At 31.1% G+C, this 26731-nt stretch overlaps 1 long non-coding RNA gene across 1 annotated transcript in view; it reads left to right on the top strand.

Moving 5' to 3' along the window:
• LOC129920272 (uncharacterized) overlaps positions 1-26731 on the top strand; it is a 52239-nt gene that overhangs the window by 7471 nt on the left and 18037 nt on the right. Inside the window, exon 2 of the long non-coding RNA XR_008773217.1 lies at positions 16090-16265. This is a non-coding gene — a long non-coding RNA (uncharacterized LOC129920272). The remainder of the gene's footprint in view (positions 1-16089; positions 16266-26731) is intronic.

The following is a 26731-nucleotide window of genomic DNA, read 5'->3' on the forward strand; positions in this document are numbered from 1 at the left end:
GTCGAAATAAAATAAATAAAATAATTAATATTTTTAGATAGTATTTGTGTTAGTGAAATTAGATTTGGATTATGAGAATACCTATGTATAAATCATTGCTGGGGATGATAATTTTTTAATTGCATTATTTTGAATTATTTTTGAAAAACGAGAAAAAAAATTGAGTAAATCTGCATTGAAATAGAAAAAAATAAAATTCGTGTTTGATTTATTGGTAATTTTTTTTAGTTTTTGTTCTTATTTTCGGTACATTTACTAATATTGATAAAAAAGAAGAGCATTTAGTGAAGAAGAGGTTGGATTAGAACAAAATCTAAAAGAAGGTTTCTTACCAGCATTGTTTCCTGCATTTGTTGTTTATTGCATTTGAAAAACAAGAATAGTTAATTTTTCTAAAAGATTTTTGTTTGCTAATTACTAATCCTACGTCAATTTCACAGTCGCGTCATGTTCTTAAAATACTTGCAAATTAACAGTTCGAAAACGTTTTGAGTCCTTTTGACGTCGAATTACATACATCACCGTTAAATATTTTTGCAGACACATTTAACTGTCTATTTTAATATGTACTCTCGTTTTTTTTAAAATGCGTTCTGTAAGGAAAAATCCAATACCATAACTTATTTGAAATGCAACACACTGAAGAAAAAAAAAGAATCATGTGTGCAATTCACACGTGGTTGAAGTGAAACCTTAAAAATCATTTTAAAAAAATCTAAAAATATAACTTTTTTTTATTCCATCACTTTTTTTATATGACAACCTACAATAAATTTTATACCATCTGAAAGCTTATTGTTTCAGTTCAAAATATTTATATCGACCATGTCTATACAACATCTACAAAAAGAGCTAGAATTTTTCTAACCCAATTAGTTTTCATAAAAAAAGCAAAACAATCAATCTCTTTTCTCTTCTAACGCCATTAAATCCATTTTCTAAAAGACAACCTATAATAAATTTTATATCATTATTATTTCACCTTTTATATGACGCTTCAATCATATTTCTACCATACCTACAAAAAAAAGTAAGAATTTTTTAAAGCCAACTATGTCGAAATTTAAAACTGAGATTACGGTACTTCCTACACTGGTGGCTGGCCATCGGCAACAAATCTTCACAGGTGTTTTGAGGTATTTTTCAAGTTTTTCAATTAAAGATTATATAACTTGTAGAGCACGTACCGTTATGTGTGATATATTAAATGAAAGGTAATATTATCAGCATGAGTATTAAAATTAAATAAATTTGTTATGTGCTCTAGATCAAAAGATATAACGTGTTTTAGAAAAAGAACATCTTTTCACCGTAATCTCAGAATTTTGAATATAAAATTAATTGAAATTTTGCACAATCATAATTTATTTAACTACCTATCTACTGTATAAATTTCATTCATCTATGTATCTATTAAAACAAAAAAGTTATGATCAATTGATTTTTCGTGTCGCTTTTTCGTTTCATCTTGTTTCAAATCACTACGATACTAAAGAAGTTTTCACTTCAAAAACTAACGAAGAATTAAAAACAAAATAAAATCAATTTCGACCCAAACACGAACCTTTTTAAAATCAAAGTTTAAAAACGCAATTTTAAAAGGTTCCCTATTTTAAAAATTTACCTAAATCAAAATTATTAATATTTTAAAATAAACCACTTTTCAACAAAACAAAAATGCAAACACTGGATATTAAACTTGCTTCCCTCGAGTTACTGATGGGCAAGGACTTTACCAAATAATCTTAACGAATTTCTATTTCAAACTTAGAGTGATTACAAGTTTTTAATTTTATCGAACAATTTTGAACTTTAATTTAAATATTTTATATTATTATATTCCCCCGAGTGTAACATTTATGAAATTTTGTTATTAATTCTTTTTTTTTTAACGAAATCACTATCGGCAATATAAACAAAACAATGTATTTATTTTTTATCTCAGCGTGAGTTGTTATAAGGAAAATATGTCAGTTTACCTGCGCTCAATTAAGCACTTCTGTATCTACATATTAATGGAAACCGTTTTACAACGTGTATGATGAATTTATTGAAAAATCTATGATTCCATAATTTTTGATAAATAAAAAAGAGATTCGTTTTGGCTGGAATACATACATGGTACAAAAACTGTTTTTGGGTGGGAAAATAAATAAATATTTGAACATAAATTCTAATTGGAGACGATACTTTATTACTTTTTTAAAAATAATGTAATGAGATTATAATGTATTAACTTCTTTATTTCGTTCAATTAGTTTTTAGCTATTTGAAACATTTTCCTAAAATCGGTAGTCATGAAACTAACTTTTTTCAGCAACAAAAGGGTGTTACATATAAACGATATTTTACTCTACACGCAAATGTGACTACAGCTATACCTTTTAAAAGTATTTCCTTAACAAAACTAAAGTTGAACTAAAGAAATTGGTAGCACACACACAACGAAAACTTAACATTAAGCGATAATCATGTTTGTCCACAGAAGTTACAAAAAATAAAAGTAAATTTGGTTGTATTTTAACAATGTCCCTTATTTCCTCCCAAAAAAAAAAAAACAACACAAAACAAAAAAAGAAAAAAACTCAAATTAACTCGAATGACTTGTACAAAAATTATGCAAATCACAAAAAAACTTCCCTTCGCCAAATATTGTAAGGAAACAGAGCAAACAACAACAACAACAAAACTACTGCCTACAAATAGGTAAGTTACCTTCAGGGAAATACTTGCACACGGAAAACTACTTAAGCGTCATGAAAATCATGAAAATTAAATATCTAAATTGCGCTAAGAAACAAAAAAATGAGTACCCCTTCCAGTACATTGACAAACAAAAGCTTAAAACCGATTAAGTATATATTATAAACTATACCAAGTAGTGTACAGTTATACACACCACCATATCTACGTGTTCATCCATCCAACTGATGGCGCCAATGCACACTATGCACAAACATACCGTTCGAATGTATATACACACAGAAGTAGTCACGCTAGAGTAAGTATACGCCCCGTAGACCCGCAGCATTAATTGTATGCACAAAAAAAATAAAAAAAAAATATCTGAAAATTAACCCACATTTCCCTCAACCAAACTCAACTGATAAGTTTGGTTTTACAAAAATGTGTCATTTGTCGACAATTAAAATCACGCAGCAAATTAAAATGAAGAAGAAAAAAAATTGCAGAAAAAAAGAAGAGAGGATGATAATGGCGGTCGTGATGGATGGAAAATCCTCAACCAATATAAGACAAAAACAGAAAAATAAAAAAGAAAAAACTGAAACTAGAAAGAAAGAAAACAAAATGGCACGTCGTCCTAATTCTGTCTCAAGACATATTATAACTGTTTCCGGTTCTATAAATACACATTTATACGTATCTTCTGCTTTATAAATAATTACATTAAAAGCGCATTTAGTCGGTTCGTTTTTTTTTTTTTCTATGAACCTACTCGAAATTTATTTCCATTTTAAGGAAAATTGCGTTTTCGACAAAAATAATTGTTCAAAAAATTACAACAACAAAAAAATAAAAATAAACCGACATACACCGGGATATCATTATTTATTTAAATTGCTAACGGAAGTTACACAAAATAGAAGGCAAAAGGAGGACAACTTTTTGCAATTAATTTGTGTATGTTCAAGAGGAGTTTGTGTGCGTTTGTTTGGGCAAAAGAGTTTTTTAGTGTAAACGCAATGATATCTAGGAGTTTGTTTCTATTTTTGCTTTGGAACCAAAGAAGAGCATATCTTACCAACAACCAACCATTCCGCTCCGCTTTGCTTACGAAAATGTTAATGCATTGCAATAAAACAAAATGGAAGAAGTCATTTTGATAGGAAATGATAATGGATACTTAGAATGGGAGCAGATGCACAGGGTGACATCGATTATTTTTTATGCTTAATGGAAAGATGATGTTAAGTAAATGGTTCTGAGAATTGAAGAACATACATATATACGAATTTAATGTGCCAAGAGATGGTTTTCGATCGTCGGTCGACTGTCTAAAGAAAAAGGTTTATATGAAATTCAATTATGAATTTTTTAAAACTTTTAAAAGTAGACCCTCCAGTAGATGGTTTTTTTTCTGAAACTAGATATATAAATTATTTCGAAAGTCGCTAACTTAAATTAATGTTTTTCAAAAAAAAATTTTCATACAAGAAATTAAATGACATTTTTCGTTCTGAACTCAAAACCATTTTAGGAGATGTTTTTAACTTCAAACCAAATTTTATATTATTTTTTAAGTTTTTTTTGTTAATTTATTAAAAAATTCTTTTATAAATTTTTATAAAGAGCAAATATGAGCGACCCAGTCGTGCATTTTGCATTTTAAGTGATTTCCATGACCATTTTTTTTAAATTTGTTTGATCTGCTTTAGGAGTAGCATCCCCAATATAAAATGTTCATGGCATTGCAATTATCTCGAAAACGGCTTTAACTATTTTGACTAAATTTTGTTTACATAATGGTCCAAGTGATTTTATCAAAACTGCGTTTTTCTCGAAAATGTTTGCTATCGTTTTTTGCAGAAATTTTTGCTTTTTTTAGATTATAGATTACCTATATTTGCAAAAAAAAAGTTTCGGAAAAAAATTTTCAAAATAAAATATGGAAATAGTATATACAAACTTTTGCCTGGTTTGGATTGATTTTTTGAACATTACTAACGTTTAATTTGTCAACAGTATTAATTTTGTTCTTTTATTTTTTTTTTTGTGTTTAATGAGCTAGAAATTGTGATTCAAGTATTATACTTCACATAGGTGCTATGGAGCCCTAATTGGCGCCCAACGTTATGAATCCATTTTTCCTTTTATTAGTTACACAGTATAATGATAGTTATTATCAGGCACAACTTGCCTGATTAACAGCTAGTGATGTAAATAATTTAAAAAAAAAAAAAAACTATTTTTTTAATTAGTTTTTAAAAATTATAAATTTCAGTAGTGAACAGTACAACACAGGGCTTCGACATTGTCTATCTCAATAAAGCAAACAACAAGAATCTAGTAAAAATAATTTGAATCAAAACTAAGTAAAAATTTTGAAAATTTTAATTTTTTTTTTTTATTTAAAAATTTATTTTTTTTTTTAATTTGTTCTTACTTTAAATATTAAGGCTATAAAAAGGTTTTTCTTAAAAATATTTCGTTGAAATCGGTTAACTTGTTTATGAGAAAGTCAGAAACCAAGAAAACTGTTCTATGGAAAGTTAATACCGATTTGAAAATAATTTTTTTATTTTTTATCTTAAAAGTACGACCTTACTCCTCGCATAACATCAGTTTTTTTGAAATCCAAATCTTTGAGCCATTTTTGATAAAAACAACCTTTTCCATTTTGGTCGAATGACGAGTACTTACCGTTAATTTTGATCCTGAAAAAATTCAATTTCCCGTCAAGGAAATTACCCAAAGCTATTATGCGTCAAGTTTGAAAGAAATCACTTCAGTGTTTATAAAGCCAGACAAACAGGCAGAGAGACAGAGTTTTTTCACAGATTTTGTACATATATAAAAAAAATCCTGAAAGAAACTGTCGAAATTCACATTTAAAAAAATATGTAGTAAACATATTTTACTACAAAGTCCTTAAAAGTTTTAAACATCTCAAACTATTAAAGGAAGTACGTGTCACCCCAACCCTCTTGCGTTTTTTTCTTTTTGTGACATTTATCAATTCCTAATATTAATCATAGAAGACTTTCAAATTTTATGAGCCTTTAAAATTGTAAAAAAAAATGACATAACCACATGTCTCCCCTTTTTATTTTACCCATATCATAATCATGGTGACCGCAAATAAAAAAAAAAACTATCTCCCCTTAACCAGACATATTTTCTTATGGATATAACTCTATCCTTTCTAAAGTTATTTTTTTTTATTAAAAAACATCGAATTGAATTTACGACGACATTCAAAGTCAATAACAAATCACTTAATTTTCATCCTCAAAAAATAGTTCAATTTAGTTGAACGAAAAAAATGAAAAAAAAAAAACAAGTCAACCTTTTACCTTAATAAAAAAATTTCGATATGTAAGAATGTAGGTACATTTCTTCCAAAACAACACCCGATGTCGAAGGATTCTCATAAAATAAAAATTCACCACAGCCGAGTGGATTTAACGACGCGCACGATATCCGCAAAAACAAAATCACCCAAAAAAGTTTCCTTTTAGAAATTCAATGAAGCATCTTTTTTTGTGCGCCCGTAAATCTTCCACCCTGACGCTCTAGATTGCTATTTCGATAAAATTAAGTATTAAGAGTCCTGTTTTCTATATTTTACTACTACTATAGTATAAATTCGTCCACGTTCTTGTAGGAACTCATACTCGTCCTCCTAGTGAACAGAAGCAGAAACGATTGCCTGACCCTTAGATTTAAGTTTTTGGAAAATTTATATAATCTTAAGTGTGCGTGTTGCGTTGTTGTTTTGGGATTTTTTTGGTTTTTTTTTTTTTATTTTTGTGTCGGGTCGAAATCATAGACAATTTTATTGGTCATCCTTCCTGTATACGTGTATCTGTCAAAGTGAACTTATGGTGATTCTAATCTTTTGCAATCAATTAAATGTGTGTATCTTACTTTTAGCTTTGCTTTTTCTTCGGAACCGGAAGAAATAATGTTGTTTTCGGGTTATTTGTTTTGAGTTTGGGTGTATTTTAAAAATATTTTTCAAGTTTGGCCATTAAACACGTGTGTTACCCTTTTTAATCTCAACAAAAAAAAAAAAAATATAATGTGAGGTATGTTTAAGGTTACTTAACTCTTTGGTTATGTTTACCGATAACCATGAACCCTTTGGAATAATAGATGAATTTTTTGGAAAAGTCTCTAAAAGGAAATTCGTGTCGAAAAACATAAGAGAAGGTGTTTTTTCTTTATTCTCATGCCTCGTTGAATCGCCAAGGAAGCAAAATTCGATACTAGGCACTTAAGCGTACTTGAATTTTGTACAAAAAAAAAAAAGATTTTCTGAGGGATATCCCAGCCAGTGTACATTTGTCCGAAATGAAGAAGATTGAACAACGAAGTTTTTAGGCTTTTTTAGCGACTAATTAAGTTAAAAACAGGCACGTGAAGCGCACTCAAGTCTAGTAGAATAAAAAAGCATCTAAAACAATCTTAGGCAAATGCGTAAGCTTAAAGACATTTAACTAGAAATACGCTGTAAGATTTGATAGTTGCTCAAGACCGTTTTAGAGTTCTTCATGAAATAAAAACAAAACTAGCTTATTCAATAAAGCCAAGGAAGTTTTTGCGTTCACTTCGACATGCTTGCTTAAGTCTGAAGACAAACAAACAAAATTTCTTTGTTTTTGCTTTAATTCAATCAGTTTTCAATCGTTGGGCGCCATTTATTTCTAAAAAAAATTGAGCCCCACGTTGAGAGCCAATGCTTGAATGCATGCATTTGAAAATTTATAACTCCCAACACATATTATCATAGGACAACTCATCATGGACAGCTCATGAGACAAGTCGTGATAAATTTGATAAATTTATTTTAATGTTCTTTTTTTAGGGAAGGCACACTTTTTGGTGGATATTGTTTTTATTTGTTTTTTAAATATATTTTTCTTGATAAAATGTTCCCTATGATAAGTTGGTCATGATGATTTGTCCTGTGCAGGGACTAGTTGTATTTAAATCCCCTTTTATAACCGCTTGGCTTATATTGATATTTGTCAAGCAGTTTTTCTCGGTGCTACATCACCCTGGGAGATACTTTTGGAATTAAGAAGTCTAAATGAACGATTCAAATCTGTCAACACTGGTGTTACTATTGCCATTTTAAAGTACCTCCATTAGATACATTTTGGACGAAAAATTCTTATCACATGACAGCCAAACCTCCAGAAAAATTTACTGTCACAACCAAAAAATTCCGAGAAAAACATTTGGGCATCATTAAGGTTCCCATGGTTAAAAGAAGAAGAACATTCCAAGGGAAATTTGTATTCGCGAAATTCCCAATATAATTTATACAACGGCTTTCTAACAAAAAAAAAAAAAAAAAAAAAACGCTTAATCGTGAGGCTTACCTAGAAAAAAGGAAAACATTCCCCAAAAATGACACTTTTTTCTCTTCGTGGATAGAATATTTTCATATTTTTTTTATCACCCTGTTGTGCAGGTGCGTCATCATCATCATCACAAAATCTAAATGAAAATGAGAAGCTTGACAAAAAAAAAACAAGAAGAAAGAAAAACAAATAAAAAACAAAAACCGCATACTTTAGCACTGAACTCACATTATCGTATATCTGCTCTGACTGCAAAATTATCGCACCACCACACAGACATTATATCTACCTTACGAGTCTGTATTCCACTCCAATATAACTTCAAAACGTTGTCCTGCATATTCATCCTTCTGACGAGGACGACTGACGATAGTTACTCCATGCCAAAAGCTCTACTTAAGTAAGCACCAATCTGTCTACAACTGCTGTTCTAATTTTATTCTGAAATCGGTTTAAATGAGAGTGAGCCAGAGACGAGAACAACCAAACCATTTGAAATTCCACAGTCATGCAAATGCAGGACATTTAGAATGAAAATAAAGTTAAAGGTAAAAAAAAAAAAATAGGAAGGAACGACGGAAAGGTGGAAAAAATCGCGTCTGAAATTGATGACAACGAGGACTTCGACACCACATATACACAAACAAACAAGCAAACACATTTGAATGGTTCATCGTTGTTGATCGCTGTCGGTTGTCCTCGTCGCAACTATTCCAGGGATATCATTCTCTCTCTCTTTCGCTATGTGCGTTGTGTTAATTTCATTCATTATTTACGGTTTACCTCAACAATTTGAGAAACACAACCTAAACCCATCTACGTGTAGATGCTGTTAGGTTAGGTATACGTTACCACCTGCCTGATCCGATTCAACTCGGCTCGACCCGACCCAACCAACAACAAGGACTTCGAGAACCGACCTCCCTGTCGTTTACCCGTTTCTTCCTCCCCCCCACACCTGCCATCATTTTGTCTACCTTTATAGCAGATATATGTGTATATGCGGAATCAGAGTTTTAATTAGCATAAGGTACACATATCCCCTCTCACAGGTATATGGTGTGTCAAAGTTCTAAGGACATTTTAAATTAGTTCCTCCTGTGTGCACAGAAACACACACTCTCTCCCACACACACACACATACTCACATGGGAAACCATCTCTCTAGCAATAAACACAAAAGGACACATGTCACCGCGATAGAAGCGAGACAAGCAAGCGGGTAGAAGAGCTTGCATCAAACTTAAGGTGCACTATGCTAAAATGAAATTTAAATGTAGCGGCAGCGGACTATGGCTTTAAATTTTAAGCCAACACAATTCAGGATTTGTGTGTGTTAGGAAAGGACTTGTGAATAAGTTTGAATTGTTTGAATTGTCACAGCAGTCGTGCCACAACAAGAGACCGAGCCCCAACTTTTGTGTGTTACACAAGAAGATTCCCAGCCCCAAAAACCCTCTCCATTGTAATGTGGCGCAGGTTTCGGCACCAAAATGAGTTTCAAATTCATGCCAATGATGGGGTAATATGTATGCTATGACTTTTCTTCAAGTTCTTTTGTGATGTTTATACCTATAAAAGTAAGCCCCCTAAAGGGGTTTTGGAAGTTTCGTTTCTCGTTTCGCTTCGGTTGGTTTTGGTTTAGTTTTTGGTTAGAATAACACACTGCAAGCCGAAAAAACTTTTATCACACAAAAGTCGTCTTGACTCGACTCAATTTCAGCCATTTTGTATGCGCCACCATGTTACTACATATGTTCATTCGCTTCTTCTTCTTCTTGTATGCAGTCCCCATTTTGGTCATTATTTATGAGAATCTGGCTCCTTGGCGCATTCAAGCAAATGAGTGATGTAAGGACAACGACAATGAGGACGACGATGACGATGAAGACGTCGACGACAACAACGAGAACGACGACGACGACATAATATAAAACACAATGTTGAACTACATTGTTCTCATATGTTGGGTTTATATATTTTATTTAGTTCAAGGAATTGTCCTTTTAATATCAGCCGCCATCTTCTATATAACAACTTTGTTCTCTTCTTCCCTTCTTGGTCTATCCTTTTCTGTCTCTCTTTCTTTCTATTATGGTAAATTTTAATTTTTTTTTTGTTGTAAATATTGACGAGCTTGGGGACAAGGCTTGCGGGTTGGTTGAGATCGTTCATATATAGCTTTCTTAATGGATTTTCTTTAGTTCCAGAATTAATCTTTAGTTGAAATTAATTCGAAAATAAAAGTTTCAGCACCATTTCCGTTCTCTGCAAATGAAGTTTTCTTCCAATTGAATATACATTTTTATGTGCAAGTTGCATTATTATCATTTAAAGGTAGAGGTTTTTAAGAGGGCTTAGGTTTACCAGAGACTTATGTTTTGTCAATGGAAATTCTTTGAATGGAAATTTTTGTAGATGCGGATGTTGTTGTTGTTGTGGTTTTAAAAAGTTTTGTAAATTTTTATGGGAATTTCTTAGAAAGTTCTTAAAAGGAAATAAGTTCGGTGACTTAGAAGGGATTTAGTTGGAAATTTATATATATATTTTAGATGAAAAGTTTGTTTACATTCTAAATCAATAAAAGTTAGCATAAATTAACAAAAAATGAAGATTTTCTAATATGTAGAGTAGAGTGTAACATAGTTTTATTACAATAGAGAAAAACTTTAGGACACATTCTAATAGTTGTGCCCCATTTCGACGATAATGAATTAGACTTCAGTGACCAGCTACCATTTTTGACGACACGGCAGCAGCTGAGACTGATAAATTTTTCTACCAGGAGAAATTTCATCGTAAAAAGTACGTAATTTTGAAATCTCAATATTGGAAACGGACTCAGCCAAAAGACAAAGCTTCTCCTGTACAAGCAGCTCATCAGGCCTATCATCACCCACTGTTTTCCTATCTGGTTCACGGTGACAAAATCCCATCTAAACAAGTTAGCAATACTGGAGAGGAAGATCTTAAGGATCTGTACAGGCATGCACTACGACAGGATACGCAGGAAACACGTCAGCAACAAGAGACTGTATGAAAAAGCCAAAATTATAAAACTCGACAAATATCTTATCCAATCAAGCAGAAGATGCCTACAAAACCCAATAATAGGAAGAATTATGAACCAGCCAAGACATCCTAACCAGCGGTACTTAGAAGCTAAAGAACTTTTGGATGAGGATTTGATATCAACCAACGACGAAGAGAACATCCCCTTCTACGCTGATCCTGGGTCAGCTCACTATCGTGGCTGAAACTGAAAGCCTCACCTCTCCCTAATCCAGCCTGTACAATGACAACCGGACCTGAACAACCTGAGTTAAGAAGCTGCCACCAGAATTATTATTTAAAACAAACACAATGACAATTAACTGTAAATTTAGCTTAAAAAAAAAAACAATGTAAAAACGTTGGGCCCCTTTTTTGCCAACATATTACTAATATAATCAATGTACCTACATTTTTAGATAACTAGCTTTATAAAAATTGTATATAATAACTGTTCAATAAAAATATCGTTAAATCGTTAAAATATGGGAAACGTTAGAGGCTAGTTTCGTTTTTCTGATTCGTCAACTGTCAACAAAACTCTTCCAACAAAATTTCACCTTGATTTTTTTTAGCGACATGGCGGCTGTCTATGGTTCAATGTTTCTGGTGTGAATCTTTCAGTCTCCTTAATCGTTTGTTCGGGTATCCGCTATCAGTTAGTCATAACTCATAAAGTTTCGGTTTTCCTTGCTCTCTTAAAATTGGGGGCTGGAATCGGAGGACCATCTTGGCTGGAGCATTTACGTTCTTTTTTTCTACTTTGGTTGAACCGATTTTGTCTGCTTGTTTTATCTTTACATTTACTCCTTTGTCGCGATAAAGGGTTCACGGTTTGTTAGTGGATCTTCATACAAAAACTAATTCAAAATACCCGTCCGATATGTCCTGGTTAATCATCGATTGCAAAACGGATATAGTTTGTTGCAAAAATGTTCAATAGCTCTCGAGTAGAGCAGGCTTTTCCCACTATAACAGACACCATAACTTGGAATCAAACGACTAGAAATTTGGTTGTTAGTCATCTTATGATACCACTCTCGTTTCATTTTTTACCTTGTGAACTGAAGTTGAATCTTGTTGGTATTGACTGGCAGAAAGATCTTACAAATATTCTAAAATCATCGTTTGATAAACTTTTACCGAAGTTTTGACTTCTTTCTCACATAAATTCAGGTCAGTAACTTCGTGATAGGTAACTTTCACCATTCTATTTACATTTGAGGGATGTTGTCTTTTACAATATTAGCAATAAGATATTTTATTTTTCAGTGGTTTTCATCTGATTCAAGCCTGCATTTCATTGACAGCTTACGGAGTCCTGAAAATTTGCAAGCGACCAGGTTTTTGACGGTCAATTACTCTAATAATATTCTCCAACAACTCAAAAAATCAAGTGATAGGAAATAGGTCGATAATGGAAACATTTATGCTGCTTTAACTTTATTCAATTTATTTCTACGTGATTTTGTTTACTCACTTTTTGTAAGAACCCTTATAAATTACAAAATAAAAGTTAAAATTTAGTCTTATCGAGAAAAAAATCATCGCATGGAAAGATTTATATACATATTTCCTTTTGCTTTGACGAACTTGTGATCGGTAAAAAAATAATATTCAGAAACATTGGCAACACTTATACTTTAAATATGTTTAAATTCAAATATTTTGAAAACTACCATTAATAACATAGAACGAGCAACAGATTTGAACTCAACTTACTTTTTTTTAAATATTTTTGGAAAATATGTGTCCTTTAATTTTTGATTTTCCCAAACTTTTAAATATTTACCTTTTATTTTATGAAAGTCAATGTAATACCTTAAATTTAAAAAAAAAAATCCTATCCCCTCGGTAAGGTCAAACCACTAAAAAAAACCTTTTAAATTTCCGAGTTTAATTTTCAAAATAAACCACAACATTTCTCTAAGGGACATTTCTGACAGATTGACATAAAGGTTAACCTAGTAGCAAATTAAAACTTTGTAATTTTTGACATAAAATATGCGACAAAACAACATAATAACCCCCAATCATCCAGAAAAAGATACAGCCACTTCTTAGAGAGAGTGATATAATTTATTCAAAAAAAGCGACAACAACAAAAAAAATTGTCTTAAGTAATTGAGTGTTATTTTCATCAAAAAGCATCATCTCAACCATCTTAAACATTTTGTATTATTATTACATGTTAAATATGTTAATGACTATGTTAATGTTGGAATGTTTTTTACTAAGTGGTGTTACTGTGGAAATGTATCTTTTATGTGGTGTTGGTTAGAATGTTGGTGATATACCTCTAAAAATATATTTTATTTGTATATTTTCATCTTCTTGGATTGGATTTGGCTATAATGTATACACCACGGATAAGGAAGCCAGAAACCACACACGCTTTTGGCGTCAAAAGGGCTAGACTCATGTTTTCGTATACCAACCAGTACGATATACCTACTTACATATTTTTTGGGGGTTTTGTGTAAGTTTGTGTTGTGTTATTTTATGCTCCATCTGTGGTGGTGTACCGTAAGTGGTTTTGGGTGGTTTTGCTTGCAGGCGAACTTATTTAATTCAGAAAATTAAATCTATATTTCAAATTTTGCCAAAAGGCGAAACAAAGTGGCGCTGCCAACTATTGACTTGGAAATTACTTTTGTTACTGGGATATGATAACGTTGTTTTGGGGAGAGATGCTGTGTGTGTAGGTTACATTTGAGGGTTGGTTAGTTATGTTCAAGTTGCCAAAAGGAGATTTAATGACAATGATATGGTGAAATGTGAGTTTTATTTGCATGTAAATGAACTATCATATTAAATTCATACATTTTGGTTTCAGTAATAATTTTATCAAAATATCATCGGAATATTGTTAAAAAAGATTTATTAATTCATTAAACAAGTGGCGGTATTAAATGCAAACAAAAAAAATTATAACATTGTTGTACTAGACATGGTTGTAACCTTAGGTTTTCAAAGTATTTTGCTTTGAAATTCTTTCTCTTATGTTTTTGAACGAGTTTTAGAAAAGGGCAACTTTTTATACTGCGGTTGCGGTTACCCTCATCAACCACTTCTTTAGAAGTAGTGTTTGGTTTCGTGCTCGTTGCTAGAAAATTAGTAGAACAGAAATAAAGGTTTAGCTAATCAAGAAAAAGGTTATATACCGAGCTATATGACGTATACTTGAGGTAAATAAGTTTTATGAAAATGTATAACACTTTCTATTTTCGTTGTATGTGTTTGTTAAATTGTTAACGAGAAGTGAACTTTACAATTTCTCTATAAAATATGGATTTTTTTTTTGTTATTGCCATAGATGTGATTTCTATCCACATTGCAAATCTAAAATCATTAATTATAACCTGCAACATTTTAACAATTGGTCAAAAGTTAATTGGTCAGAAACGTATGTAATAATTGGGAAACTGTAACTTGATCTACTTTAATTTCGAATAATTGGCAATAGGTAGGATATGCAGTTAAAAATATATGCAATCGAGTTTAAACTTGGTTGCCAATCAATACAAATCTACTTGTAGCTATTAAAGTTTCAGAAGCTTCTTTAATTGGAAAAATTGTTTTAAACTGACTCAAGAACTTTTTCTGAACATATTGCATGACTACTTCGTTACTATCATTTCAACTAGTCAGTCTTACTATACCTCTAAAAAAAACAATACCAATTAAAACTACACGAGAATTATCTCGTGTTTTATAGGGATGAAATTTTACGAAAGAATGATTTCCGTTTGACAATTCGTGTTTTATGGGGAATCCATTGATCTAACGCAGAAAACTTTGATCAGATTTAAGCTTTTCAAACTTGTAAGTTTTATGTCTATTTCGTTGCCAGTTCATTCTGCAGGGCAAGGATATAGGGTAAAACTGTTCATATTCAATAAAAAAAAAACTAAAAGGCGACAAGTAACTTGATCGGCTATTTGAATATATTATTGTATTTCGGCAAATATGTTTTGGCTTTTTAGTAATAGACTTCAAAAATGCTTAAATTAACTGAACATAAAACGAAGCCGAACTTCAAAAATTAAGGCCACGATTTTATTGATTTGCAAAAATTCTTAATATTCATGAGATAACTTAAAGGGTTCTTTAAAGAAAAAATATTAAATATTTCAAAGAATTGATTTTTTCATTATTTTTCTCAAACTTTTTGTCATTGATGAGAAGAGAACCTTATGTTTCATTCAAAATATCTAATATACACCATTTCCTACATCAATAAATAAACAAAACATACAGTCTAAAGAAGCAACAGTAGACAATCAATCTTTTAAACTCATTTAAAGTAGGTACTCCAATTAACAACCCCTTACTATGTAGAGGAGTAGATCCCATCAATCTTACAAGTAATCAAAAATAGAAATCTTGAATAATAAATGTAGACAATCTTCTCATGGACATTAACCAATGAAAACAACTTCACTTTCTCTTCTTCTTTATAAAGAGCCATGACAGGAAAATTGTGATTTACAATATTGTGCCATATAAATTACCAGTTACATCGTGCGCCATTAACTGATAATTAAATATCTCATTTCCACACAATTTGTATTCGTTAAAACAAAATTGTAATCACTGCCCTTTTACTATATCTCGCTTGGATAAATCGTAAACCCTTCCCTATCTGATCATAAACCATTGCGCCATCCAGACACTATCTAGATATTTACTTATGCTATTTAAAAATAACAACAGCAGCAGCAAAAAAAATGCCTTAAATTAATTTTAATGTGAGCACACTTAAAGTTTGTGTGATTTTTTTTTTACGGCACTTAAAATAGATATGTACTCAACAAAAAATTAAATTTTCATTAAATTACTTAAAACAAAATAAAAAACACAACAAAAAAAAAAAACAAAAATCCCATGACCGAATACGTATTACTATTTACTCTATAAAACGCAAATTAAATCATTCATCAACAATTTCATTTTTTTTTTTTTGTGTTTTTTTGTATACTTCCAGAGCTCTCAAAAACACATCACAAAAGCCCCAAGGGACGGAAGGAAGTGAAATAAAAAAAAAATGGTGGAATTCGAATTAATTTATGTAATGCATAGCCCTACACACTTAACAAAGTTAACAAGTTTCACACAGAACAACAACAAAAGCACGAAAAAAACATGAAGGCAGAAAAAATGGTAGGTTAAATAATAATATTGTTTATTTTATTTTCATTTTCTAGTGGATGCATATATTATATTCATCCTCTTAGCATGCGTTTCAATTTAACTTCGAAAAAAAAAACTTTTAAAAGAAAAAAAAAAACTGTTACGATGTTGATTTGTTAAAAACCTTCATCCTTTTAACTGTGAGTAGGACTTGGTTTAAAAAATAGTCTCACACTCTTTTTGTGGAATAAATTTACATACAGCAAAAATAATTCCCCAACTCTGCTCGTAGTACCTATAGTTAAATACTTCAATGGTCGTTTATAAGTCAACCCGCGCAAAAGATAAAGGACTCTAATCACTTTTGGGCGAGGTATCGCCTGTCAACTCTTTCCTATTAAAATGCAAAGTTTCTAACCAAATATAATATAAAACAACAACAACAGCAGAAAAAAAAACTAATACAAAAGGAGTAAGAATAAAATTGAATGCAGTAGAATTTAGAATTTAGAAAGGTCGCTAGCCACAATACAAAATCCTGCAGGATAAAAATAAATGCAAGCAATCTATGTAGCCGGCTATAGGAAGGATTCTACTTGAAACTATCGTTCTGGTGCAGCAAGAGTAAAACAATAGTGACGATGGATGTGAATACAGTAAAGTTGAAAAAACAAAAATCTATCAAAACGTTCTTAGGATTCATAAAACCAAAAAAAACTTAAACAACTAAAAAGCCATTTTCGAATATAATCAAAATTAAGTCACTTACCGATTTAAAAATGTACTTTTTTATTGTTATTTATATTATTGTAATGTGTTATTTTGTTCAAGAGAACACAACAAAATTAATATTGAATTTTTGGCAAAGTTGTCACTTTTTGTTTAAATGTTTCTGTATTCATTACGTTGTCAAATTTTGAAGTCTACAGAGACTACAAAATGATACTTAAAAAAAGTGCGATCACCCCATTAGCACAAATTGTGTTTAGAGATAAAGAGTTTCAGCAAAATTGAAATTTTGGGAAAATATAACTGAAGAGTTGTACTATTTTGAAAAATCGATTTTTTTTGAAAATCTGAGACTTATTGGGAGAAACTGGAAAAACTTCGAAAAAATGGTCCTCTTAGATTCGATTTTTTGCATATTGGTTTTTCTAACTTATTCTGAACTTATAATGCTCAAAAGTGTTTTCAGGTTTTTTTTAAAGATAAAGAATACTTTAAGTGCAAAAAGACACTATAACGTCTAAGATCAAATCGCTCATCAGGATAAATTTTCGAACCATTAATAATGTTGACAATTTGGCCCTTCGAAATTCTTTAAAAATATTTACTAAGGTACTAAATTATGTTTGTTATTTGTCTTAACTTCTCGTACTGAAACTTGCAAGAAGAAAAGTAGAACGCAATATTATGAAAGTGAGAATTTTATAGAAAATCTTTCATAATGCTAAAATGGCATTAAAAATTTCTCCAGCAATTTTGTTCCTGAAAAAGTTCTCAAAGAAGAACAAAATTAGAAAAAAGATAAAAGCAAATTGAGTTTTTCCTTTTGAAATAGTTTAATTTGCAGCCCTGAGGAAAGTTACGACCAAATACATTCCTTGGCAGATGTGGGCATTCCAAATATATATGAAATTCATATCACCGAGTTCTAGTGGTTTGTAGCAAAACGTTACGAGACTGCACCTATTGCACATGCATTTAAATACACTTTTTGAAGAAAATTGCTTTTGACGAAAATCGATCCATTTATGTTTGGCGGTAAACTAGCTTTTTCTGTTAAAGCTTCAAAGTATTAGAGTTATACCTTACTTTTAAGAATATCACTTCAGTTAAGACAATAGAGACATTCTTGATGGTTAAATAATATTATAACAGAACAAAGGATGGACGCGCAAAGTGTGCAATCTGCACGCATACACGGAAATTTAATTGCAGGCAATGTTTTTCACCAGCTATTAGAAGTCGGGCAAAAACCCTATTTTTTAGATTCTGGTTGACAAAATAAGACGCAAAGATTAAACAAAATTTTTCGATACCTCGCTTCGTTTTCGAGATATAGATAGTTTGAGAAACAACTTTCCAAAATCGATTGATCGATGTCGGCTCTTCCTATTATTATGGTACATAATCTATGCATTTGTATACCACATATCGGACATATAATAAGATCTATATCTTCTAAAATTTATAAAAACACTCAAGAAATACATACATACAATTCTACATATTTAACATAGGTAATGAAACTAGTTTACATAGAAAAAAAATAAGTGTACCTGGAACCACTCAAATTGGCAAATTTACACACTGTGCGGCCCCTGCAGAAACACTGTGCTCATCGAGCCAAAAAAAAAATAGCTCTATGAGATGCACAGTGCACTTTACCTCGCCAATAGTTTAAGGATGCAGACGGGAAGACCTGTGGATTTCGTAACTACATAATATAGTCGTCTTTCACTGCTAATTTGAAAGTGTCTTTAGCTTAATGAGTACAGCCAGCGTTTCAGCAGTAGCCGCCCGCCCACTCTAAAAGGAATTTCAATCCGGTCTTATCAGAAAATCTTGATCCAAAAAAACAGCCTAAGAAATCGATATTTAAAGTTAACAGGTGAAATTTGGCGCAGGTATCAACGTTTTTGATGTTGGGTTCCATCTTTTTTTTATCGAACTGAAAATATTAAAAAAAAAAATAAGGTAAAACTATAATATAATAAAACGTGTTAAAGACAAAAAAAAACTTCCTTAAGAAATATTGAAAACAAAGAGTTCTTCCTTATCCATGATTATGATTTCCTTATAAATCGAATTTTAAAATAAATCTGTTCTTAGTATAATTCCTTTCTTACATTATCTTTCTCAAAGGAAAGCTTTTTTATTCTACTACACGACAAATCTCGAAGGATAACTCCAATCAATGATACATTTTTTTTTTTTTGTTTCAAACTCATCGCACACCAGTGTAAATATTTTTTTGATTCTTAACTCTTGCCTAGCTGCTGTTGTTCTACTCTACTTCTCTGTTCGCCATTCGCTATGATATGGTCGTGTCGTCCTTACTATGCTGGCTTGCTAACGTTGCAGGTGTCCATGAGCCAAGTGTTCTATACGTACTCGTCTCCTCTGTTCTATGTGTATCCACTTACTGTTTCGTTGTTTGGAGACGATGAAGAAGGACGTGCAACGAGTGATCCTATAGTAGTGTATCCTTCTTCTAGCCTGATGGCCTAGCCATCATTCCCCCATATTTCCATCTTCCATTTTTTTTTTATTATATTTTTTATGTTCTTCGTCCTTTTTTTGTTATTTTTTTTTTATTGCTTCTACTCATTGTCTTGTTCTATTGCATCGTCCTTGTAGATTTTTGAATCAAGAGCCAAGACATGCATATACTAGCCTGAGCTCCCCGTACATACATACCGCACACCGTACGGCGCGCTATAATAATAGAACAAGTCCAGTGGTGGGTATAATACAAGTACTACTTCGTGTGCCTACTTTGCTACTTGCTGCTTGCACTCTATTCTCTATACACACTGTTATAACGTGTATTTTCTCCTCTGCCTCCTTTTGCTGGCTGTTTTCATGTCCTGTTTGCGTTGATTCTAATTACAAAGTTGGTACTTCTCCGTCGCATTTTGTGCTGCAATTTTTTTTTTTAGTATGAGAAAAATTGTATTTTTTTTAATTTTTTTTTTCTTATTTTCTATGCTTTACCACTACTACACCAACCAACACCAGCCAGAGAACTAGTAGCTAACTATGTGTTGGTTTTGCAAGGATAATGTGCCTATTTCCTTGTTATCTCTTTCTGCTGCCACTGTTGGCTTCTTTGCAACGTTGTCGTCCTCGTCATCGTGTGCTTTAGTTTTATAGTTTTTTTTTTTTCTCCTGCTTCTCATTTTCATTGAGCAAAAGAAAAAAAAATATATATAACACAACAGCAAATAAATATTGTTTACAGTTTGCATTAATTTTAAATTTGTTTTCCTTCGATCGTTAGAGAAGAATGTACGAAGTACATACATATATGTATATAAAATTTCTTGTTGTTGGTTTTTTCTTTTTTTTTTAATGGAAATGACAAGATTGGAATGGAAAGGACGAAAATGAGGTGGTGGTTGGTATTGCACATTGAGAAGGATATAAAAGGAAAAAAAATATTGCATTGAGTGAGTTTATATATAGAAGTGAAAAAAAAATAGAGAAGAAAGGATAAGAAAAGTATAGAGATTCTAAAGGACTAAAATAACTTTTCTTTATGGGTTTGGTGCATTGATATTTATTGTGGGGATTTTAACGCTCACGACGCAAATCTTTAAATGCGATTTGTTGAGCCAGAAAATTGAAGAAGAACCACAGTTCTTCTTTTTTTTTTTTTTTAAGTTTTCGAAAATCCAACCAATAACTACTGATCTTGAAAAAAAAAGTCCAAAAATTAATCAATGGAAAATCTTGGAGGAGGTTCAGTAAATTTAAAGACAAATTGAAAGACTTATGGAATTTAAAGAAATGCAAGCTAAGTTAAAATCTTTTGGGAAAGGAGATTTATTTTGGTTTTACTCGAGCAGTTTAAGGATTAGGATTGTTTCGATTTTTCAACAAAAATAACAATAACAAATTTTGTAGAAACGTATCAAACTTCTGTAAGTGGATAAAATCTCAAAGTTGGGTCGCAATATTTAAAAAATTAGATTTAAGTAGTAGATTAATATATCCAAACAACGATACATTAATATTTTTATGTTTATGGAATAAGTCGAAAACGGTAGTTTATAATTTTTGTCAGTTTTCTGATTCGAGTAAGTTCTTCAGGAAAGTGCAGATAAGTTTTATGTTACATTGCGTTGAACTTACTTGCTTACCTACTTTTAATGTCATTCAATAATCTCTTCCAGTCAGTTCGAACTCAAACTGGCGATCTTCAATTTCACATTCTCGTCTGTTTCGTGTAGTCTCTGACGGACTAGTGTTTTGCATGTTTCGGTTGAAACTCTTCCAACATTATTGAACTAGCGACAATTCTGCAGCTTTATCTGAAAAGTCACCATACACGTTTGTGGATATTTTGACACATTCACAATCCAATAGTTGGTATCTCCAAAATTGTATTATTGCTTCTGTATATTCACTACCATCGCAATCTACAGGCTCCAGGGCAAGTAGTGAATTCTGTTATTATTCATCTCCTGGCTCATGCACCTCTCTCTCTAACTCATGCACCTAATTTCTGTGAATCTCCTTTACTTCAAACACTTAGTATGCTGGATTTAATTGCAATGCTGTCGATTTGGTTGGAAGTTAAATTATCACCTTTATAAATGGAAAGACAGGGGAATTTAGTTCCACTAAGTAACGGGAAATATGGTAGAACTTGGCCTGAATCGAAAACGTCGCAACTCAAGACCTTGTCCTTCAGTATTCGTCTGACCGAAAATCTGCATATAAACATCCATTCTGAGTTTTTATTTTATTTTATTTTATTTTATTTTATTTTATTTAATTTTATTATGTTATGGAATTATTTTATAATGTTGTAAAACATTTAACTCTAACGTTTCCATATTAAAAAACATTTCAAAAATAATAAGTAGAAAATAGGTAAACGTTTTTCAAAGTATTTCAAAAAAACTGATAACTACAATATTTCCATACCTACACTAAATACAAAAATTCGTCAAACTTTATTGATTCTTTTGATGGCAATTGTTCGTTACTTACAAGTTGAATCCGTTAAATGGTATAGCATATTTCATTCGTACCAATATCTTTAAAGTAAGCTAATAGAAAAAAAAAAGGAAACAAAATCCAATACCATCAGAAATGCAATTTGAAAATCCTCAAAATTCTATAGAACCCAATTACTGAAAATACTACAAAACTATTTAAGCGTAAACTTAATTTATCTCCAAAAGATATTCCAAGCCCTTAAAAAAGTACAAAATCTATTTGAACTCTCCCCACAGCACAGTAAATACTAAAAAATATCCCTACAACAAAAAACATTGAAAAAACCAATATGTATAAGCAAAAATTGGCTAGAAGATAAGAAAATAAAACCACAAATCTCTCAGGAGTTTAAAAAAATAGAAAAAAAAACAACGATGAAGCTTTTCAAATAAACCAAAAGTAGATTTCATAGTTCACAACAGACAACTATATTTTCTACGTTCAAAATAAATAGAGAAAGAAAAAGAGAACAAAACGAAACATAGAAAAAAAAGAACTATTGTCAAGCGTAAAGTCCACATCCAGTTTCACATGCTGTAAGACTTAAAAACTTGTAACCCATTTAATCTATAACCCTTCAACAGAGTTGTACATATACTCTAGGAGTCCTTTAAAACTTTATACTTTTACACAACATCAGAGAGTAAGAGAGAGAGAGAAGTTGCTTGCAATCTTTGGACAAAGAACGAATAAATTCTAGCATGTCCACGAGTCCACAGTGTATATACACTGCACTTGAAATTGAGGACTATTACAACACAATAAGCCACCTGGAGAGTTTTGTATAGGTACCTACTCTGGTCTAGTCCTGCAATAGATTTTTTTTTCATTCTCCAGGACCAAATGAAATTTTTTTTATTGTTGTTGTTGTTGCTGTTGGTGTATTTGTTCCCTCTGGTTATATGAAACTGTTTAGCTAGGATGAATGTAATAACAATGGGACCAAAAGGAAATCCACACAAACACACACTAACAAAAAGAAATAAAATAAATATGCATGCAATTGTTCATTTAATAGAATGTACTTTCTCTATTCATTGTTGAATTGCATGCCAGTTAGAAAACACAATTTTTAAAAATATGTAAAGCTTTCACAAATGCAAACCAAAACAAAAAGGGTTGCCGTATCAAGAATAAGGAGGAAGCAAGATTTAATTGTTTTAAAGCTATCAACTGTAATAAATTTAGAGATTATAATAATTTTAAGGCTTTAAATCGAGGCATGCCAACTACAGTGAATCAGTGTAGGAATAACAGTTATATTTCCGTACGGAATTTTCGACTTGAAGGCCTAGTACTTTCTGTATAGCTTAATTACTTAAGCTGAAGCTCACAATTCAAGTTTGATCTCAGTCTTAGCCAAAAATACTTTTTGCGCGTAAAAATTTAAAAGAATATTCAGTTCTTCCATACTATAAATCTATTGCCACAAGTGTTATTTCTGTTAGCAGTGCATTTTCCGTAAACTTATCGAGATCTTACCGCTACACAGTGCGGCGACTAGTGGAAAGAAATCAATAAAAAAATTTTTCCAAAAATGTAAAGCAAGTATGCCAAATTAAAGGTAATAAGTCTAAATGAATGAATCGACAGTTAATTTATGATAAAGTTCAAATTTCTGTTGTCAGAGATCCTCAGAAGATCAATAAAAAATAAAATGCACGACTGGGGCCGCACGTACTTGCTCTTGCAGTTCAAAGCACTTTTATGTTAGCTTACTTGTAGATTATAAGAGCTGCCTCTATATACTTTTTAAGAAATTTGGTTGGGGAAAAAATAAAATTTAGTTTTTATTTGACTTGACTTTTTTGAGAAAAACTAAAACGGCAGTTTTACTGCAATTACTTCGAATATTACGTATGCTAAATTTTATCAAAATCATTAGAGCCATTTTTGAGAAAATTGCAATAACTCCATAATGATGTACGGGAAGAGCCGACATCCGCGATTTAAAAAATCGTAAAGACCATATTTCCACTATCCGCATTTTTTGAGAAAAACTAAAAACGCAGTTATGTTAGAACTATATACAGCATTACGTGTGTTAAATTTAATCAAAATCGTTAGAGCCGTTTTCGAGAAAATTGCAATAACTCGAAAATTTTGTATGGGAGGTATACGTTCTAAGCGAGATATTAAAAAACAAAAAAAAACCAACCTTGGAAATTACGAAAAAAACATCCATACCAAATTTCAAAAAAATCCGTCTACCCGTTTAGGCTGTAGCCACTTGTACAGATGGACGCACCGACGCACAGACGCACAGACGCACAGACCGACGGACGTCATGACGAAACCCACTTTTTTGGACTTCTCCATCATCGTAATGTTAGTTTTGATTAAAACCTCGAATTTTTTTTTTGACACGAAACCAATACTTGCCCTATAGAGCAAGTAAAAACAAATAATGAGAGTAAGATTTGTAGTTACCGGTTAAAAGAGCATTTACTGAAGAAAAGAAACAACTTATGATATTTTTTTTGCTAGGTTCACATTCAGGAGAGAAAATATAATTATTCTAACTGCATATTTTTTTTGTACATGTAAATTTAAATTTTTTTTGAGAGTCCAAATCAAAGCTTCTTTGTTCGTGTTAAGTACTAACTTAGATAAGCCATATATTTTGAGATGTATAAGATGGGAAAAAAGTGTTTTTATTTAAAGAAAGAAAACAATTATATCTTTCAAAAAAAGTAAGTTTTTTCTGCAGAAACTTGCGCTTTCTCTTGCAACAAGTGTTTGTTTACGAGTATTTTTTTTGCAGAATGTGTTCAAACAGGGAGCTTTTTGATGTTTGGTTTTCCAACTCAACAGCCCGAGTGCGTGTTGTTTTGCATTTTATGGAGTCAAAATTAAATACGCAATCAAATTTAGAGCAAAACATGCAATCTTAAAAAAAAATCTTTTTCACTAAATTAGAAAACTACTTTTAATTCTGAAACCCTTAAATTAATTCTTGGTAAGCCACAGGGATCTCTATTGTTTCCAACTTTTTTTTTCTAGTTTTTATAAATCATCTCTCTTCTATTCCATTTTCTTCACTATTGCTCAACTTGAAGCAAACTCTAAAGTTGGCGAAGTTGAGATTTGACTTCAATTCGAGAGTTGAAACACAAGTTGAACATTTGTTTTCTTCACTATTTTTTCTCAACTCTCGAGTTTATAAAATAGTAGTTGACCAACTTTCAGTTTAAAAAATATTCCTGGAATATTTGTGACAGTTTATACAAGGATTGAAAAGCAATCGTGTATGTCATATTTTAAGTTTTTGTTCAAATTGGAAAATAATTTAAAATCATAATTTTGTATGGATTATATGTAAGCTGTTTTATTTGGCAAAAAATTTCTTTTTAACAAATGAAGGTTTATCCAAAAATGTGTGTGTGTCGTTTGAAGTGATATAAAAAAACCAGCGGAAAATGGTCTGATTATTTGATTGGTAAATTACAATAATTGTCTACTATTGGAAAATATCAATCAGTGAAAAGAATTAAAGTGGAATTACACTTGGATATTTTAAGTTTTAATGGCAAATCTCTTAACAGCCATTTTTTCACTAATTTTCAATTTAAAAAAAATTAAGTTTTGGTACAAAATCTCAAGTTTCCTCTCTCAACGTCCACTATTTTCGGAAGTTGAGAAAACCAGGAGAGTTAAGAATCGAAATCAAGAGTTGAGAATCAAAAGTTGAAACTGTCATTTTTTAGTGAAGAAACGCAAGTCGAGAGTAAAAATCTTCAACTTGACTTCAAATTGTAGCTCTTAAATGTTTTAGGGTAGGTAATAATATGTGCTTTAATTTTTTCATTTTCCTTTTGCTGATTAAGGCCTATGTTCTTCGGATGTGAAAATTAAATGACAAGATATGATAAACTCATTGATTTCTCATCTTGATATTATGCAAAATAACAAATTTCGTAGAATTTGATGTCTCATAAACACAAAAACTATTTTTTTCGATTTTGACAAAACTACTTCGAACAAACAAATCACGTATCCTTGCAAGGATGTTATACCTACAGTTAAAAACTACCATTCTTGACATTTTTAAATTTGTTTTCCAAAGTTAACTTTCCTGTTTATTTAAAGTTTGTGAAACACGCAATACGCAATACAAAAAATAATCATTGTTTTTCATCGAGTCAACGCTTGTTATTTAAAACATATAAGAATTTGATAAAGTGCACTGAAAATAATAAATTTCGTAAAATTACGAAAATCGTTTCATACACTACATTTTCGTTGGCCCAACGAAACTTTTGTTGGCTCAACGAAAATATGTAATTTTTCGTAATATGAAAACCTTCATCAATTAATGAAAACGTTTCATACACTTTTTCTTCCTTTTTAGTGCCAAAAAATCCAATTCAATGAAAAGATTCATCAATTAACGAAAAATTTCATACTCATTTTAAAGAATAAAAATAAGAATTTTTTCCTTACTTTATTAAAGTTTTAATTAAGTAACGAAAAAATTCATTAACTTATGAAATTCAACATTAGCTAACGAAAATCTTCATAAGCTTATGAAAATTCTTCATATACTAATGAAATATTACATTGGCTTATGAAAAAATACATCAGTTAACGAAAAAAATCGTTGCCTTACAAAAAAAAAACGTAGACTTGGGTGCATTTCTGTTTTAATGATTAAAAATTGAATCTTGCTTTATATAGTTCACATTAGGTTTTTGTTTAAAAATCTATGTAAGCTGAGCTGAATATAAAAAATATTTGCGTATTGACAAGGTGTCTCACGATAA

Source organism: Episyrphus balteatus, chromosome 4, assembly GCF_945859705.1.
Source record: "Episyrphus balteatus chromosome 4, idEpiBalt1.1, whole genome shotgun sequence".
NCBI lineage: Eukaryota > Metazoa > Arthropoda > Insecta > Diptera > Syrphidae > Episyrphus > Episyrphus balteatus.